We start from the raw sequence: 15330 nt of genomic DNA on the forward strand, positions 1-15330 counted from the left end.
CAGGATTAATCTCCAATTGGGGAGGCAGGGATTAATCAGGGTTAGTCAGCATGGCTTTGTCAAGGCGGAGATCATGTCTAACAAATTTGATTGATTTTTCGAGGAGGTGACTAGATGTGTAGATGAGGGTAAAGCAGTTGATGTAGTCTAAATGGACTTCAGTAAGGCTTTTGATAAAGGTCACACATGGCAGATTGGTTAAGAAGGTAAGAGCCTATGGTATCCAGGGCAATTTGGCAAATTGGATCCAAAATTGGGTTAGTGGCAAGAGGCAGAGGGTGATGGTCGAGGGCTGTTTTTGCGATTGGAAGCCTGTGACCACTGTGTGCCACAGGGATCAGTGCTGGGACCCTTGCTGTTTGTAGTGTACATTAATGATTTAGACTTGAATATAGGAGGTATGATCAGTAAGTTCACAGATGACACGAAAATTGGTGGTGTCGTAAATAGTGAGGAGGAAAGCCTTAGATTACAGGACGATATAGATGGGCTGGTAAGGTGGACGGAGCAGTGGCAAATGGAATTTAATCCTGAGAAGTGTGAAGTGATGTATTTTGGGAGGACTAACAAGAGAAGGGAATATACAATAGATGGTAGGACCCTAGGAAGTGCAAAAGATCAGAGGGACCTTGGTGTACTTGTCCATAGATCACTGAAGGCAGCAACAAAGGTAGATAAGGTGGTTAGGAAGGCATTTGGGATACTTGTCTTTACTAGCCGAGGCATAGAATATAAGAGCAGGTAGGTTATGATGGAGCTGTATAACATGCTAGTTTGGCCACAGCTGGACTACTGTGTACAATTTTGATCGCCACACTATAGGAAGGATGTGATTGCACTGGAGAGGGTGCAGAGGAGATTCACCATGATATTGCCTGGGCTGGCATATTTCAGCTATGAAGAGAGACTGAGAAGGCTAGGATTGTTTTCCTTAGAGCAGAGAAGGCTGAGGGGGGACCTGATTGAGGTATACAAACTTATGAGGGGCATTGATAGGTTAGATAGGAAGAAACTTTTTCCCTTAGATAGGAGGCATAGATTTAAGGTAAAGGGCAGGAGGTGCAGAGGGGATTTGAGGAAAAATATTCTCACCCAGAGGGTGGTTGGAATCTGGAACACACTGTCTGAAGGGGTGGTAGAGGCAGGAACCCTCACAACATTTAAGAAGTGTTTAGAAGAACACTTGAAACGCCATAGCATACAAGGCTACAGGCCACATGCTGAAAATAGGATTAGAACAGTAGGTGTTTGATGTCTGGCATAGATACGATGGGCCGAAGGGCCTGTGTCAGTGCTGTATAACTATGACTCTATCTCCCAAATTTATTTGAGATAAAAAGAAAAAAACATTAATATCCTGGGTATACGAAAAGTGAAAATTGCACTTTTCCTCCTTCTTTACAGCTTGTTTCTTGACTCCCTCCCCCTCCTTCCTCAGATCCTCTACTCTGAGGACATTCCTACTACAAACCCCATTGTCAACATTTTTGTGACATTAGGGCTGAGGCACTTCTTCCAGCCTCATGTCACAAACAATGTTCGATGTGCACCCATCTAGTAAAACCCTGGAAATGCTGAACTGTGTGGTGGTAACATAGGATCTCTGCACCTAGGTTTGCTCTCTGCAGCATCTGGGATTTGAGCATTCCCAAACACTGTGAAGAGGAAAATTAGGCTTCCACTCTGAGCAGTATCTTTACCTATTGAAGGATCAGGGGAGTCTGTCTACCTTTCATTTTTGATTGTAAATCTCACTTCTGACGCTTTAATTGTTTTTTTGTTGGTGGGCTGTGAGCGCCGCATTTATTGCAGATCCTGAATTGCCCTTGAGAAGCTGGTGGTGACAACCTTGGGATTGGTGTGTTTCACAAAAGAAATGGAAGGGTCAAAAATTAATTGCTAAAAGCAGAGACCAAAATGTTTGAAAAGAATAATTAAATACTTAATGATCTATAGTGTGAAATGCAACATTTCATAGCAATCCTCTATATTGCGTCAAGTAAAACTTGAATTACCAGCAATACTGCTGTAAAACAGCAGGTGGCACTTCTTTCACCTGAATGGCATTGTGTAGAGATACACTTACTTTATTTTAATTCTCTGGAATATGTTCACTGAAAATTTTACAGGATTTCAAAGATCACTAGCATGAAGTTAATAAATTGCAGGCTTTCTTTTATAATGCAGTTTAGTGTTTACTACTGTGCTCCATCATATTTAAATTACCTCCTATATTTACTATTTTTGCAATTAATCAGTTGCTTTGTTGACTTTGAACTGGAAATTTTTGGGTGTTGTCATTTTCAGTTCCCGGTATCTCAACAAAACTAAACACATTGCCAGCAGCAATGACTGTGGGAATACATGGCAACGAAGGATCATCCTAGTTAGCTGTTTAAGTCACATTTGTACATTTAAAGCTAGAAATTAATGTTGATTCATAGAAAATTAATACTTAGTGTATAAATAAAATAAAAAGTTGAACACCATTACTAAAATACCAGTGTAATTTGATACAAATGAAGTAAAAGATTGTCTGCTATTATTTCTATAATTTCCAGTAACCTTTAACTAAATATATTAAAAATGCAGAAATTATTGTTGATGATACTGAGATGAATTATTAACACAGTTTACATTATTTTAGAACTGTTAACCTATGTAAAATAAACAGATTAACAATTGTGTACAAATAGAAGACAGAGAAAATACATGAGGAAACTAAGGATTCATGTCGTAAAAGAAAGATAGATTTGCATTTATATAGGGCCTTTCACAATGTTAGGATCTCCTAAAAAAGGTTACAGCCAATGAAGTGTAATCACCGTTGTAATGTCTGAACATCAACAACAATCATTTCTAGGCTGAAATCACAATTTAGAAATTGCAAAGCAATGGAAAGTTTAATAAGCTGCATTTCATCACAACAAATACTCTTTAGAAACATAGAAAATAGGAGCAGGAGTAGGCCATTTGGCCCTTCGAGCCTGCTCCGCCATTCATTATGATCATGGCTGATCATCCAACTCAGTAGCCTGTTCCCGCTTTCGCCCCATACCCTTTGATCCCTTTAGACCCAAGAGCAATATCTAACTCCTTTTTGAAAACATTCAATGTTTTGGCCACAACTGCTTTCTGTGGTAGCGAATTCCACAGGCTCACGACTCTCTGGGTGAAGAAATTTCTCCTCATCTCAGTCCTGAAAGATTTACCCCATATCCTTCAACTATGACCACTGGTTCCAGGAGCTAAGTGCCTTTCCAATTAACTGCTGGATCCAGTTTATCTGCTTCACTCACCAGCAACCCCCCACCCCACTCATGATAAGACAGCCCTTGATACCTCTGATCTACCTCGACTCTTCTGATCTCTTTCATGAAGCCTCCGATCACCCCCTACCCCGTCCTCTGATCTGCCTTCTGACCTCCAATCTGCTCCTTGTTCTTCTGTGGTTCTTGACCACAAAGCAGCCCCCACCTATCCCTGCTACCTCCCCGCCTCCAGGTTTATATCCAGCTCAATGTTTCATGAACAGAAGACAATATTGATGATGGACTGGATATAGAATTCGAGCAGGATGTTCTGGCCATTAATCATTGAGTTGAACTTGAGCGGGAATCTTGGGAGGAAATAATATCAAATTCTGTATCTGCTGCAATGTAAGTATTTCTGAAGTAGATTTCAAAATTCTATTCCCGTTTACATTCAGAAAAACTCCAAAAAGATCCTAATTAGTTCAGCAGCTGTTTTCTTGCATTTCTCTATCCTAGTCTTTTTTCTCTTTCTCTCATTTTTCCATCATCTCTCCCTTTCCGCTCTCATACCCCTCTGAGTTCAGAGAGAATCTCAGCTCAAAATTATGCATATTATGTAGTCTATGAAATGGGTCATTACTCTTTGAAGAAGCTTAGAAATTCTAAATGATTTTCAAAATTTTGGAAATGAAATGGAATGCTTCTCACTTCCTGTGTCTTTCAGATGTCGCCACTGAATCAGCAGCCAGTGTTTCACAAGGAAGCAGTGACTCCTTATCAGGAGCAGAGCACCTTATAAATTTACTCTCGCCAAGTTTGGCAGTGATAATCTGATTTTCTCATTGCACTCAGTGTAAAACATAAATCTTCTTATTTATTTTGGAAATAGTCACTTCTAACACAACACAATGGGGTGGACTTTCCTCTTTATAGCAACTAGGGAGCACAGCTCCTGTCACGTCTCCACCCCCACAACACTGCCTTGGGATTTCCAGTATTCTGCTTGATTGACATAACTGAGCCTATGCCTGAGGTGGGAGTGAGAAAGAAAGAAAATTATGGAAAAGAAAAGGGATGTATAAAACATGAATGATAGACGAAGGACAGAGCATAAAAAGAGACATATTTCACTTTAAACCATAATATGACAGTTTGAAACAGATGTAGTTCAATCAGAAACTAGGATCTTAAATCCTGAGCAAAGGAAACTATAAAGGTATGGGGGCAAATTGGTTTGGTGGATTGGGAAACTATATTAAAAGGTATGATGGTAGACAGGCAATGGCTAACATTTAAAGAACTAATACATAGTTTACGACAAAATACATTCCTTTAATGCACAAAAACCAAGCAAGGAGGGACTGAGTGTCCTATTCCTGCCCCTTGGTCGTATGTTCGTAAGTATTCCAACCATGGCTAATGAAAGAAATCAAGGAATGTATTAGATCAAAGGAAGAGGCATATAAAGTTGGCAAAAAAATGGTAAATCTGAGGATTGGGAGCATTTTAGAATTCTGCAAAGGAATACCAAGGAAAAGATTAAGAAAAGGAAAATAGAATGTGCGTATAAACTAGCGAGACATAAAAACAGACTATAAAACTTCTATAGGTATGTAAAAAGGAAAAGATTAGCAAAACAAATGAGGGTCCATTATGAGCGGTGTCAGGAGAATTTATAATGGAGAATAAGGAAATGGCTCGGAAACTAAACAAATACTTTGTGTCTGTCTTCACAGAGGAAAATACTAAAAACCTCCCATAAATAATGGAGAATCAAGGGACTACTGTAAACGAGGAACTGCAAGATATTAATTTTAGTAAAAAAAAATACTAGTAAAATTAATGGGACTTAAAGTAGATAAATCCCCTGGACCTGATGATCTACATCCCAGAGTGTTGAAAGAGGTGGCTGTCGAGATAGGAAGATGGTCATTTTGCAAAATTCTATAGACTCTGGAATGGTTCCTGCAGATTGGAAGGTGACAATTGTAACCCCACTATTTAAGAAAAGAGGGAGAGAGAAAATGGGGAACGACAGACCTGTTAGTCTAACATCAGGTGTAGGGAAAATGCTAGAATTTATGGTAAAGGATGTGATGATAGGACACTTAGAAAATTGGCAGAGTCAACATGAATTTATGAAAGGGAAATCATGTTTAACAAACCTGTTGGAATTATTTGAGGATGTAACAAGTAGAATAGTTAAGGGGGAACCGGTGGATGTGGTATATTTAGATTTTCAGAAAGCTTTTGATAAGATCCCACACAAGGGGCTGAATTTTATCAGCACACCGCGCTTTGCAATGGCCCGCTGTGAAGTCGGCGGCCTTCTGACACAGAAGTGTTGCCGCAGAGCCCCTGCGATATTACGCAAGGGGCCTCATTTAAATAGAGGGGGCGGAGCAGCAGCAGCCCCTGATGCTGTGGAGCCGGCGGAGCGGCTGCCCCTGATGATATAGCGGGGGCAACCAACGCGTTCCTGGCAATGGCGTTCGGGTGCCATTTTTAAAGGGTTTCAAGCCCTTCAGGATATATTAACATATTTAAAGGTGCCAGTGTGATTAAAAAATTCAATAAACATTTACTTTAACATTGAATCGCCTCTCCCACGCACCCTCCCCGTGAGTCCTCAACACATAAATTGACCTATCCCCTCAAAAATACACTTTTTGAAATTCTGAACTCCCCCCACCACCTCCCCCCACCCCGCCCCAGCCCCCACCGACCTTCAGTATCTGTGACTCTCAACCCCTTCCCACCATCCCCACAACCAATAGGAATAGTTTTCCACGCTCCCTCCTCCCCGCCCGCTCGCCCTGATAATTTTATTCCTCCCCCCTCCCCGCCAGTGTCACGCCTCGGAACTCCAACAGAGTTTCAAATGCATGCGTGTTGCGGCCAGTTGGCTGTAAACCGGGCATGGGACGGCCACCAGCAGCAGGTAAGTTCATTTGCATGTTAATGTATCTAATTTTGATATGTTCATGAAGGCCCTGCTACTTGGCGGCGGGGTGGCTGCACATAGGCCTCGCCGCCGCCAGTAATATCTGGCGGGGCCTTCCTGGCGTCGTTGGACGTGGCGAACCGCTCCCGCTAGCATTTTATGGGCCTCCCTGCCACAACCCACAGCGTCGAGGGGCTGGTAAAATTCAGCCCTAGAGGTCAGTGAACAAAATTAGAGCACATGGGATTGTGGGGAATATACTGGCATGGATTGAGAACTGGTTAACAATCAGAAAATAGAGAGTTGGAGTAAATGGGTCATTTTCAGGTTGGCAGCCTGTGACTAGTGGGGTACCAGCTATTCACAATTTGTATCAATAATTTGAATGTAGGGATTAAATGTAACATTTCCAAGATTGCAGATGACCCAAAACTAGGTAGAAGTGTGAGTTGTGAGGAGGGTGCAAAGACGCTTCAAGGGGATTTGGAGAGGCTAAGTGAGTGGGCAGAAATTTGGCAGATGGAACACAATGTGGAGAAATGTGAGGTTATCCACTTTGGTAGGAAAAACAGAAATACAGAGTATTTCTTAAATGGTGAGAGACTGGGAAGTGTTAAACTTCAAAGGGGCTTGAGTATCCGTATTCATGAGTCATTGAAAGCTAACATGCAGGCACAGCAAGCAATTAAGAGGCGAATGGTATGTTGGCCTTTATTACAAGAGGATTTTGAGAGCAGGAGTAAAGATGTCTTATTACAGTTATATAGAGTCTTGGCGAGACCGCACCTGGAGTATTGTGTGCAGTTTTGGTCTCCTTATCTAAGGAAAGATGTACTTGCCATAGAGGGAGTGCAATGAAGGTTGACCAAACTAATTCCTCGGCTGGCGGTTCTACTGCTGGTGGGACTGAGGAGCTGTCGGCCCGCTGATTGGTCGGCAGCTCTCGGAGGCAGGACATCCTGCCTCCGAGGGACAAAAGTCCCGCCTGGGCCAATTAGGAGCCTAGGCCATGTTAAATTATGGCATGGCTTCCAGGCCTGGAGGAGGGGTGGGTGGGGCCTTTGCACCGATGTAAAATTCCAGCATATAAGGCTACCAATTCACTCTTCTCCAATTAGCTTTAAGTTTTGGATGCAGGGGCTGCTAAGATATTAGGCAATGGTACATTTTGTTTTGATGCACTGCAGCAACTCACTAAGGCTTCTTCCAAACCCGCAACCTCGACCACCAAGAAGGACAAGAGCAGCAGATGCATGGGAACACCATCACCTGCCAGTTCCCCTCCAAGCCACAGTCCATCCTGACTTGGAACTATAATGCCATTCCTTCACTGTTGCTGGGTCAAAAACCTAGAACTCCCTGCCTAACAGCGCTGTTGCACCCCGAGGACTGCAGTGGTTCAAAAAGGCAACTCACCACCACCTTCTCAGGGCAATTAGGGATGGGCAATAAATGCTGGCCTAGCCAGCGACACCCACGTCCCATGAACAAATATAAAAAAAAGTAATCCCAGCGAACTATGGTATATAAATTTATTGATTTATTGAATCTCTTAAATTCCTAAGATTTCCTTTGTCAGAGCAGTCAGGGTCTTTCTACAGATCAGTAGGTAGAATGCTTTGAATGTAAAACAGAAAAGTCCTCCAATGTTTCAAAAGCACTGTTCTTATAAAACAGGAAAAATCTTTTTGAACTGGCATCACAGATAACCTATCAGCTTCCAAAAACACAGATTGCAAAGGATAGTCTGTAAACTGCAGTACTGATTAGTTAGCAGAAAATGTTCCTGATTAATGACAATTCAGCAAACAGATTTGTTTAGATTAAAATGTTCACATTAGCTATATGACACTAGGGGCTGAATTTTAATCGCGTGCCATGCTCTGCGGCAGCACGCTTTCAACTCAGCGGCATTCCGACACGGAAGTGTCGCCGAGAAGCCCCCGCTATTACACGCAGGAGCTAATTAAAATAGAGGGGGCGGAGCAGCCGCCCCGATGACATAGAGGGGGTGGCCGCCGCGTCCCTGGCAATGGCGTCCGGTGACACCGCGCAGGCGCCGGTGCCATTTTTAAAGGGCTTTAAGCCCTTAGCAAAAATGACCATTTTTAAAGGTGTAGCACTATTAATTTTTATTGAATAAAAACTGTTGTGATGGAGGCAATTCCCCAACCCCACCCCCAAATGGTAATTTCATTGCCTGGGATAACCAAAAAGTGCCTTTTTCCCAAACCGAACTTTACCCCTCAACCTTCAAACTTTTGCCCTTCAACCCCTTCCCACCATTCACACAACCAGTCAAAATTACTTTCTCTGCTCCCCCCACCCCCACCCTGAAAATTTTATTCCTCCCCCATCCCCACCAGATTCTCGCCTCAGACCTCTGTACGGAGTTCCGAAGACGCGTGAAGCACAAATGACAGCCCTAAAATCGACTCAGGACATCTGCCGTCTGCAGATAAGTAAAATAACATATTATTAATGTTAATTTAAATATGCAGATGAAAGGCCCGCCGCAAGGTGGCGAGGGTGCTGCAGCGAGGTCCGCCCGCCGCCGGTAATACGCGGCAAGCCCTTCTCGACGTCGCAGGTTGAGGCGGGCCTCTCCCCGCAGAATTTTACCAGCCCCCATGCCACAACCCACGGCGTCTAGGGGCCGGAAAAATGCAGCCCTAGGATTCAGTTGAAGGGGATCTGATTAAACAAATTCACTGGCCCCGATTTTAATGGGGTGGGTGGTGGTGCGGGGTGCAGCGTGCAGCGTGTACACAAATCCTGAAGCGTGTGCTGTATATAGACATACTGAGAGGTCAAGGGTGGTCAAATTTAACAGTCAGCAATTTATTTCCATAAGTATTCTCCGCCTTCCACCCGAACCTGGACAGATTTACTACCTGGCTGGCAGAGGAGAGCAGGAATTCAGCGGCAGGTGGCTGCAGCTGGGGCTGGGTGGAACTGTGGAGTGGATTTTAAAATGGCGGTGAGCTTCAAACGTCACAAGCCACCGTGGCTCATTTAAATGGTCGGGGCGGACTCGCTACCCCACCCCCCTCCAAACCCCCCCACCCGATGAAGTGGAGGGGCAGGTAGTCCATCCCCAGCAATGGTGTCCGGTGCCACTGTGCATTTTGAAAGTGCTTCCAGCCCATACATTTTGATTAAATATTTGAAGGAATAGGCATTTTAAATTTAATTTAAAAACTTAAAGAAATGTTTCTATCCCCTCTCCCAACCCCCCCTTATATCCATTCAGTTCATTGCTTGCCCTCTCACCCCCCAAATTACTTACCTTGTGTACCTGACCTTCCCCCCGCCAAAGTCCATTAACTTTTAACTTCAATCCCTTCACACCATCCCCTCCGACAATCAAAATCATTTGACCCCACTCCCCCTCGCTCCCTGCACTGAAATACTTAACTGCCCCCCGCTACCCATCACTGTCCCGCATCGGATCTCCAAACCAAGATCTGAAGGCACGGCAGTGTCGGCCGCCGCCACCAATATGGCACAGAATGGACAGCGGGAGTGGGTAAGTATTTAATTCATTAATTTGCATTTTTGTGTCTATGTAAATGCTGTTTCCGATGCTGAGCGGCGGGGGGCCACCAGAAGGCCTCGCCGCCGCCGCCGGCAGTATGAGGCCAGGCATTCCTCGTGTCGAGGCCCATGGCAGGCCTCTCCCGGAGCCATTTTCCGGGCCCCCCCCCACCATGACCCCTGACGACGGGGAGTCCTGTAAAATCCAGCCCAGTGCCTGGCAGTTGAAGAAGTGATGGGGGGATGGTGGGGCGGGGTCATTATTTTTGGATGCGATCGGGGGAGGCATGGAAGGAGCCTGGGGCAAGGAATGCACAAAGCTTCCTTGTCACGCCCTGAAGAGAAATCTTGCTTCTCCTCGCCCACAAGGAAACCTAAAATAAAGTTAAAAACTTACCTGAATGGGCCTCACCCGCAGTTCCTGCAGGTTTTGCGCTGATCCGATCTGCATATTTTCAAGTTGAAACCCGCTGCCGCCTTGTGTGTGTCCTGCCCGCCTGCTTAAAAAATCAGTTTAACATTGGGAAGGCTTCAGGATCAGATGGGGGAAGTTGCTGTCCTCATTTTCACTGCTCCTCTCTACCAGTTTCCATCAAGCAGGGGGTGGTGGCACGGGGGTGTTAAGATTGAGGCCATTAAATCTGAAATGGTTATTTTTCCAAAGATGCAAGAACTTGTTTATAAAGCTGACTGTGCAGGCTGACCCAGTGGATATTGACTTTCTTCGCTGATCTAGTGTGTAAACATAAAATCTCTATACAGTGCAACACTTCAGCCACACTGAAAATCAGTTAATGTTTTGCTTCAGTCACGTTTGCATTGCATTTTAACAAGTAAACTTTGTTTTGAAGCTATATCGATCAAGGTCTATTTGTTGTGTACTTCAGCTATAGAATACAACATAGGTGCCAAACCACAGTGCTTACAGAAGATAAAAAAAAGATAACGGGGCTCGGCTGAACGTGGGCTCAAGGGGTTCAGTTCTTGTTGAAAAATGTTTAGCAAAGCAGAACACAGGTTACTATTACACGACTGACTAATATAGATGATAAAGGATTTAATAAGAGAAGCAAGGGAAGTACACGTGCACGTATACCAAATATTAAATACATTTTAAAATAAATTAAATAAAAATACCACATTTTTAAAGGGACATTGTCACTATGGTTATGATTCTTAAAAGGGGTCTCCCTGATGGCTCAGTGAGTAGCTGATTTGATGCTATTGCATCATTTCCGGGGTGCATTCAGCCTGAAGGAAGAAGATGGCTCGGTAACGTCTTCGCAGTCCGACATACTAAGGATCAGCAAATCCTTTTATGCTGGGTTGTATGGCGCGAAGCCCACAGACAGTAGAGCCTCCCAGTCCTTCCTGTCATCTATCACAGAGGTCATAGATGACAGCAGGAGGGAGAGACTGGACAAGCCGCTAACTCTGGACGAGCTGACAAAGGCCGTCGAGTCTTTCGAGACGAGTAAAACTCCCGGGAGCGACGGCTTACCGGTCGAGTTGTACTCGGCCCTGTGGCACTGGGTCGGCCCGGACCTGCTGGAAGTATACGAGAGTATGCTCCTGGCCGGCAGCATGTCAGAATCCATGAGAAAAGGCATCATCACCCTCATTTACAAGCAGAAGGGGGAGAGGGCAGAAATCAGAAATTGGCGGCCCATCTCACTGCTTAATGTTGATTACAAGATTCTGTCCAAGGTCATAGCCAGTCGAGTCAAGTCTGCTCTGGAGTTGGTGATTCACCCCGATCAGACCTGTACTGTACCCGGCAGGAAGATCTCTGATAGTCTCGCGCTACTCAGGGATACGATCGCCTACGTACGGGACAGGAGGGTGGACACCTGCCTCATCAGCCTGGACCAGGACAAGGCTTTTGACAGGATATCGCACACCTACATGATGGACGTGCTTTCCAAAATGGGGTTTGGGGAGGGAATCTGCAATTGGATCCAACTGCTCTACACAAACATCAGTAGCGCAGTCTCAATCAACGGGTGGGAATCTGAAAGTTTCCCGATCAAATCTGGAGTCAGACAGGGCTGCCCTCTGTCCCCGGTCTTGTTTGTTTGCTGTATTGAACCCTTTGCTGAGTCTATTAGGAAGGATGCGAGCATAAGAGGGGTGACAATCCCAGGCAGCGGAGGCACTCAGGTCAAAACCTCCCTGTACATGGATGACGTCGCCGTCTTCTGCTCGGATCCGCTGTCCGTGCGCAGACTGATGAGCATCTGCGACCAGTTCGAACTGGCCTCGGGAGCCAAAGTTAACCACGGCAAGAGCGAGGCCATGTTCTTTGGCAACTGGGCTGACCGATCCTTTGTCCCCTTCACCGTCAGGTCAGATTACCTGAAGGTGCTGGGGATATGGTTTGGAAGGGCCGGGGCATGCACCAAAACATGGGAGGAGCGAGTAGCCAAGGTACGACAAAAGTTGGGCATGTGGGGGCAGCGATCTCTCTCCATTGTGGGTAAGAACCTGGTCATCAGGTGCGAGGCGCTCACGTTGTTGCTCTACGTGGCGCAGGTCTGGCCCATACCCCACTCCTGCGCCGTGGCAGTCACCCGAGCCATTTTCCGCTTCGTCTGGGGATGTAAAATGGACCGGGTCCGGAGGGACACGATGTTCAAATCTCTGGACAAGGGCGGGAAAAATGTACCCAACGTGGCCCTCATCCTGATGACCACCTTCGTGTGCGGCTGCATCAAGCTGTGTGTAGATCCCCAGTACGCAAACTCCAAGTGTCACTACGTGCTGAGGTTCTATCTGTCCCCGGTGTTGCGAAGGATGGTTCCTGGTCACATTGCCGCGGAACGCTCCGTGCAGTTGGGCGGTGCCGTACCACCTATCCTTTGTGGAGCAGTTTCTGTGGGAAAAACACCTTTGACCACCGGTCCATCAGGCAGTGGTCTGCACGGAATGTCCTCAAGGCCCTACGGGAAAAGGAAACGGTGGATCCTGTCAGATGGTTCCCCGAGCAGACCGTCAAAGTCATTTGGCGGAATGCCTCATCACCAGAACTTTCAAACAAGCACCAAGACGTAGCTTGGCTGGTGGTGAGAAGGGCCCTCCCCGTCAGATCCTTCATGCACACCCGAAGTCTCGCCCCCTCCGCACAGTGCCCCCGCGTTGGCTGTGGTGGGGAAGAGACGGTCGCACACCTCCTCCTGGAATGTGCCTTTGCAAAGCAGGTGTGGAAAGAGATGCAGTGGTTTTTGTCAAGGTTCATCCCAAGCAGCTCTGTAACACAGGAGTCTGTGCTCTACGGGCTGTTCCCAGGGACGCACACCGAGACAAACATCAACTGCTGCTGGAGGACTATCAATTCGGTGAAAGACGCCCTTTGGTCTGCCCGAAACTTGCTGGTCTTCCAGCGCAAAGAGTTGTCCACCACCGAATGTTGCAGACTGGCACATTCCAAGGTCCAGGACTACGTGCTGAGGGACGCACTAAAGCTTGGGGCAGCCGCAGCAAAGGCTCAATGGGGAAAGACCACAGTGTAAGGTTCCCCCACCAAGCTGGACTGAGGGGCTGGATCACTGGGAAACCCCTCGAACTGTATCGTTAATATTCTCAATTGCTGTAAATGTAAAACTGTAATTGACATGACAATTGTGAAACAGAAGGGTTGGGAAGAAACTCATGACAGTATTGAAGGAAACTGATCTCCCTTGCAATGTTTGTATTTTTTGGTGCTGTTTGGAAACTGTTTGGCAATGTAATTTTTACAGATTTTTATGAATAAAGTATATTTTGGAAATAAAAAAAAAATAAAAATTTCCGGGGTGCATTCCCTGGTCTGTGTGGAGATGCCTAATTTGCTCTAGAATGGAGACAAGAGCTCTGCAACTGACATCAGCATCTCTAAGGAGCAGAAAGTCAGCAAGGGATCCTGCTAATGACCACCATCTGGGCACTGCTATTGAAAAGTGTTGCTGTAGGGACAGAATTGGGTTTGACAGTGGTGTCCTCCTCTGGGTAAATAACCTGCCAACACCCGCTGTCAAGGCTCCCATGTGAGCAATGATTACATGGGCAAAGTACTGGAGAGCACCTTGCTATGGTTAAGCATTGGCACAGAGATACTCACATATCATGTATCTTGTGATTTTCAAAACGTCTACTGTCCAAACAATGACATTAGGTTAAGCAGCCATGACAGTGTTTTTTCACTGTTTTGCAGATGTTTCCACAGCTAATATATTCTAAAGTAGTTTGCTTAAGCATAAACATCAAAAGAAAGCAGAATAAATCATAGAAAAGGATGCAGTTGATGATTTAATGCCATTGCATCATTCAGGGACTTCAGAGAGCACCCAATGCTGTTGAGAACAATGGGCTGGTCAACAAGGGGTTGGTCAGATAGTCAAACACTATTCCAAAATTCCCTCAATTTTGAAGTCTCTTATACATGGATCCTATCAACTTTTCTTTGTTTCTTTTCAGAGAAAAATAATAATTGCATATATTTTGTAAAGACTCATCATTTTGTCACACGTTACTCAGAAGCATATATTTGAAGTTGTCAACATGTTTTGCGTAAACTGGGAACTGCGTTCTATTTGAGGATGAAAATAATTTGGTAAAGATCCTTGACGTTTGCTGGATCAGCAGAATATCAAGGGTCCTTCTCACTTAAAGAGAGATCTTGTAAAGTTGAGTTACGAAGCTTTAGAGGGGGGCAAGGAGGGGAAATATTGTTAACTTTTGTCCAAATTTCAAATTGGTTGAGGGAGATGTATGCCTGGGTCTTGTCAGCTTTCGCAAAGCTTGGCACCTCCAAAAGCTCCAGAGTATGTATGTTATCCACTCCAACCAATGTTTCACCCATCACTTTTTCCATTCTACATTTTTCTTGTGAGCGTGTCCAAGACAGCCAGATTAAAATTTGAAGAACGAGGGCTCCAAGTGTTTGTGCTTATATTGAGTACTGTGTCATGACTGTTTAACCACTCTCACATGCTTTTGATTTATATCCTTACTGAAAATCCTCAGCTACTTTTGACTATTTTGGGAAATATATCCTAAACTGATCAACTTCATGTCTTTACTTGCTCGTTAACTAAGGTTGATGGCATTCCAGGCTTCCAGTTGTATTCAGAATCACAAATTCCCCAACAGCCAAGTCATTCATAACAAAAGTCCTTCCAGATTTTTTGACCAGTTCATTTATTTGTAATGTTATTGAATGTTTTCCCTTCTGGGATTTTATTAATTAATGAGGTTTAAGGATTGAGAAATGAACAGAAGAAGAACTGAGAAGGAAGTTGAATTAGAGTGGGAAAGAATGGTTGGATTAAAAGACAGTAAGAAAGAAACAGAAAGGAAAAGTTAATAAAAATTGACATTTTAAAAATCTCCCAACAACAATTCACTATCTGAAGGAGTGAGACTCCACACTTTTAATTGTTTATTTTCTGGGCAAGGGAAGTTTACTGACAGTAATTAACAATTATCACATCATTAAATGGGTACTTATGCTATTAGTTACTAGACTTAACGTTCTATGGCAAGTTTAACAAGCAACTAATGTGTAAGTGCAGCAACTTCATGAAAATCGCAGGAATTTTCACATAGTTAATGTTAGAT

General features: G+C 44.6%; 1 protein-coding gene across 1 annotated transcript in view; it reads left to right on the forward strand.

The window, feature by feature from the left end:
- Nucleotides 1-15330, forward strand: part of adgrv1 (adhesion G protein-coupled receptor V1) — an 810104-nt gene that overhangs the window by 465553 nt on the left and 329221 nt on the right. The gene's annotated exons all lie outside the window — the stretch shown is intronic.

The sequence above is a fragment of the Heterodontus francisci genome, chromosome 4 (genome assembly GCF_036365525.1).
Source record: "Heterodontus francisci isolate sHetFra1 chromosome 4, sHetFra1.hap1, whole genome shotgun sequence".
Classification (NCBI taxonomy): Eukaryota; Metazoa; Chordata; class Chondrichthyes; order Heterodontiformes; family Heterodontidae; genus Heterodontus; species Heterodontus francisci.